The following is a 5,323-nucleotide window of genomic DNA, read 5'->3' as shown; positions in this document are numbered from 1 at the left end:
GGTCCTTCACAGCTCCAGTGATATGATTCTCTTGTTCTAAGCACACTGAAAATCAGAAATCATTTTTAATCACACTAAGCCTGTGACGTTGATATACTTGGTGGAATAGAGGAAACATCTTTAAAAAATTAATCTCTTTGGTGTCATTTAGGATTAACCAGCAGATTCTCATTGGGAGAGAGAAAGCTCTATCTTCTGGATTGTGAGTGAGTTCCACTACCCTTATAGTTGTAGTTCATTTGTAGCAACTGCCAAACCAGCATTCTTAGGTGAAACAAATGGTTAATATGCTTGTCTGGGGTTGAAAGTTAATAATAAAGATCCACCTCTGAAGAAATCCCTGGTGATCTACTGCTGAAAATCCAGGCATCAAAAATCATATAATGTAGGGAGAAGATGGGGAGAGGAGGGAAGGAAGGGGGAACTGGTTGCAATGATCGACATATAACCTCACACACCCTTCCAGTGGGACAAACAACAGAAACCATGGAGGAAGGGAGACAGCGGTTGGTGTAAAATATGAAAATAATTTATAATTTATCAAGGAGTCATGAGCGTGGGGGGGGGGTGACAGGGAAAGGGAAACTGATGTCAAGCGCTCAATAGAAAAAAATGTCTAGAAAAGAAAGGATGGCGACATATGTACAAATATGCCTCATACAATTGATGTATGGATTGTTTTAAGAGTTGTAAAAGACCCCAATAAAATGATATTTTAAATCTTGGCACAGGGAATACTTAGGCTATTGGAAATAGGGAAGGATACAAATGCAGAAGAGTCATAAATTGGCAAGTAGGATATACTAAAGATAAATCACCTGTGTACATCAAAAGAATTCACCAAGAGGGTAGTAAGAGAGCCCATAGACTGGGAAAACATCGTTAGCAATGACAGATCAGACAAAGGCCTTATTACTAAAATCTACAATACTTTGCAAGATTGCAATAAGAAAAAAACAAACTGCCAACTAAGGAGGTGGGCAAAGGAATTGAACAGAAGTTTCACAGGGACAGAAATCAGAATGGCCAATAAACATATGAGAAAATGTCCCTGATCACTAGCTATAAGAGAAATGCAAATTAAAACAACTATAAGATACCACCTAACACCCTTAAAGATAGCCCAATTCCAAAAGTCAGAAACCAATCCAGGGATACATATGGCAGCCAACTAAATAAGAGGGGGAAAGAAAGAGGGAAAAAAATAAAGACATGGGTAGGGTGGGGAGCAGGGCACTAATCCACCCAAGGGGGCGAGGTATTGCTTATATCTCCACCAGAGAAGGAGAGAGAGACCAGGTTTCAACCCAATGTGCCAAGACATGAATACAACATACCGACATGTACCAGGGACCCAATGGAGAGGTCTGCGGGGCCAGCCCCAATCCTGACTCTGTGGACATGCCAGCCATCCCCCAGAAGAATGCACTTCAGGAGACAGCACTGGGGCTACAGCGTGGGGAGAGGGACGTGTCTTATTAGAGCACCCAGGAGAAACGCAAAGGGTTGGAGAGGGAGGGGAGGACATCCTGGCCCATGAAGCCCAGAGGACAATGTTCCTGCTCAGAGCAGACAGTGCACGGGGAGGACCATAGGACGCTGCGGGGCAGTGTACGATGTCAGCCTTGTTAACCGGAAGATGTGCCCAAGTCAGAAAGACAGAGTTGCACTGTCTTTCTCATCCTGTAGACAGTAGACAAGGGTGGTTTGGGAAGGGAAGGCCTGGCCTGGAACTCCAATAAGGAAGAGCCAGCTTTGTGCTTGTTGCCACCCTTCATCTTATGCCAGTCCGCATTTCAGAGAACGCACATTCTGTTACTAATAGGCCAAAATAGACATGCTGCAGAGTGCATACGTTGTCAAAAATGGTCAAGTGATGCATGCCACACCAGACTCCAGTGATCTGGCTGATCTCTGCTTGGGGAATCAAGAGTTGAGAGAAGCTTTGGGGACAAGAGACTGCAATTTCCTGAGAGCATTTTAACTCCTCTTCCCACCTCTGCAGACTCTTCTCTTACCTTGGTGCCTTGACTGTGGTGCTTTGTGGCAAGATGCTTTGGTTGGTTGAAATAATATGGCGCAAAGGACCCACTGAAGTGTTCAAAAAAATAGAGTTCTGTGAGTGTGATGTAGCCATTGTAATGGATTATTGAACTCGGCAAGAAGTGGAATGCCATGGGAGAAAGGGTGAGTGTCAAAATAAAGAAGGATGGAGGACGATGTGAGATATGGTGAGGGAGTTAGTTGATTGTGCCAACCAGGCCAAAAAACACATGTGGGATTAATTGAAGGGTGGAGAGATAAATGGCTCAGCGAGCTTCTCCTTTCTTATCTCTTGCTCTTTGATCATTGGACCAGTGTGCGGCTGCCTTGCTTGTTCTGTGCCTCCATTTGCAAGCTACACTACCTGTGGACTGTGTCACTGTAATTTGAAATTCCTTCAAGACCTGCTTCACCACAGCATTGGAATTTACATCTCTTGAGCTGGGGAGAGTCAGACCCTGTCATCTGGCTGACTGTTGGTGACCTGCCTTGCTGTTTGCAGCCTGTGCCCGGATAGCTTGAATTGCTCTACAGAGGACTACCCGGGGGCCCTCAAGACTTGAAGGACTGCCAGTGTCTCACAGTTGTCTCATGGGAGTGAGTTGCACTGAGCCATTTGTACTGCTTTATAATTTAATTAGCTGTTTATTTCTTATGTTATATATCTATCTATCTGTATAAATATATATAAAATTATTAGCACTCTGTCTTTTTTTCTTTAGAGAACCCTGTCTAACACATATGGAAAATATAATCTATGACTTACCAAGGGTTTGTGAGGAAGGGCAGGTGGGGGGGAGAGAGAGGGAAGAAATGGGGAACTGATATCAGGGGTTCAAGTGGGAAGAGAATGCTTTGAAAGTGATGATGACGGCCTATGTGCAAACGTGCTTGACACAATGGAGGAATGTAAGAGATGTAAGAGCCCCCAATAAAAATATTTTAAAATAAAATTTTTAAATTATCTTTTAATAAAGAAAAATTGTATGATGTCCACACGTGAGACGGCCATGTGTTGGAATCGACTCAAATGAAGCTAGTTGGGTTTTTGTTTATTTGTTTGTTTGTTTGTTTGTTAATTAGCAACAGCTGTTGGCTGAGATCCCAAAGCCTGACCCTCCGATCTCACTTTTACTCATAGAGAACATGGTATTTACAGGTTCATTTGTCTTTAAATTATTCAGAACTCAGGTGGGAAAGTTGCTACTTCCTGGGTCCCCTCAGAAACTCCAACCCGACCCTTCCCCTCCTCGTGTCACCGTCCACCTAGGACACGCCTCTGTTATTTTGAGATCCTCACAGTGTGTGCCAATTATTTGTTCACGCAGCCAGCTGTACTCTGAGGTCCCTCTGGGCAGGGGAAGTACATTATTTGTCTTCTGATTCCCAGCATCTGACATTCCATTTATGTTTGTGGAATGGCTGACTGAGCAAAGAATTTGTTTCTGAACATTGTTTCTGTTTGTAATTTTGCAATCCTCAGTTAGAGGATTTTCTCTTCTGTTCTCTACTACCCGCTTAAATAAAATACAATAAATCATTGAAAATAGTCATATGGCAACCTTATTTTTTCTACTATTTGCCTAGATCTTTTATAAACTGAGGAATTACCATTGTAAAATGAGCAGCTATATATGATTTCCTTCCATAAAGAAAAAAATACAACTTCCTTTCGTTTTAAAATGTGGAAATTGACAGCATCCTATGATGGCATTTTGTAGGTTGACTGACTTCCGGATGGTCCATCTGCCCACGAGCTCTTTAAAGTCATGCAGAATGAAGCTTTGATTATTTGTATATGAAATGAGAAGAGTGTAACCATATGGACATGGCCTGACCTTCCTTATTGGTGTCTACTTCAAAAGGAGGTTTTAAATATCAACTAATTGTAAAGAGTAAAATGATGTGGGAAAATGAATTGAGTTCAGGAAATGTTAAGCCCAGATAAGCAACATGAACATTTTTTATTGTATATAACCAAATGTTCGATTTTGACTTGTTTTACATGCATACTTAGTGACATTAATTATGTTTCTCATGTTCTAGTACCATTATTTATTTCCAGATTTCACCATCACCCTAAATTGAAGCTCAGTGTCCCTGAGCGAGTAGTCTTCCTCCCCCTCCTTTCTACTCCTGGTAACCACTAACAAATGTTCTCCTCCGATCAAATCTTGGTGTCCTTTCAGGCCGGGAGTGATATATCCATGAATTAAAAGATCCTTGAAAGTGAAAATGTATTTTAGCGACTAACCTGTTCCTAAAAGAAACTTGTGGTATCAAAACTTCCATCCAAACCACAATGAAAAGGTAAGAACTGAAAAAGGGAAAATGGGAAATTCCATGTGGGAGTCACAAAAATGCTCAGTAGCCAGGCAATAAGAAATGGAGGCATTTAAGACAAGTCATGTATGTTCCAGAGGACATGCCTTTCCTTTGGAAAACAGTGTTTAATTGGATGGAGGCTGTTGGAAAGAAGGAAGAGGTTTAAGATGACATGTCATAAAAAAGTAAACACATTGGGATTAACGTCATCTAGATTTAGTTTGAATTCACATTCTTCTTCTAATTGTCTATGTTCTCTCTGGTGCATTTAGTAGCCTCAAGTGTAAAAGGATGAAAAATATCCAAATTGAAAGCCTACTTATGAAAGTAAAATCCAATGTATGTACCTTCTTAACACCACATCTATTAACAACGAACTATTAACACAATAACTATTAACTCCTCTCTCTATGTCCCTTCTAGGGCTTCCACAATCTCTGTCTCATCAATAATGACCAGAAAAAAGGAGACAAAATGGACTCACCATCGATCCATACACAATATCCAAGATGTCCTCAAGTTGAAAGCCAAATACAACTCAAGTTACCACCCATATAATCTCATTCTTTGATACCAACTCAAGCTCCTTCCAAATTCCACCCAGTTCTTCCCTCTCTCTCCCTTATAAGAATACCCAAATTGCTGTCTATCTCTTCCTCTTTATCATTCCTGCATCATTCTTTTGTCTCCAGGTATCTTGCCAAGAAAGATAGCCCAATTTTACTGACTTACATTCATTCTTCTAATTCTACTGATTCCAATCATAACATGCCTGCTAATTTGATTCATGGCACATGAGGTAGTTAGTTTATTGTAGCAACCTGGCTGATAAACACATGTGGGGTTAACTGAAGGGCAGAGGGATAAATGGCTCAGTGAGCCTCACCTTTCTAGTTCTTGGGTCTCTTGCTTTGTGATGGTCGGACCAGGGTGCAAATGCCTTAGTCAGTTCCCT

The 5,323-nt window shown here is 41.3% G+C and overlaps 1 protein-coding gene across 1 annotated transcript in view; it reads right to left on the bottom strand.

The window, feature by feature from the left end:
• TMC1 (transmembrane channel like 1) overlaps positions 1–5,323 on the bottom strand; it is a 148,137-nt gene that overhangs the window by 63,138 nt on the left and 79,676 nt on the right. The gene's annotated exons all lie outside the window — the stretch shown is intronic.

Source organism: Echinops telfairi, unplaced genomic scaffold (assembly GCF_000313985.2).
Source record: "Echinops telfairi isolate 266 unplaced genomic scaffold, ASM31398v2 ScPeMD7_22;HRSCAF=79, whole genome shotgun sequence".
In the NCBI taxonomy this organism is placed as follows: Eukaryota; Metazoa; Chordata; class Mammalia; order Afrosoricida; family Tenrecidae; genus Echinops; species Echinops telfairi.
The sequence above is the reverse complement of the archived record's forward strand: the minus strand, read 5'-3'. Positions and strand labels throughout refer to the sequence as shown.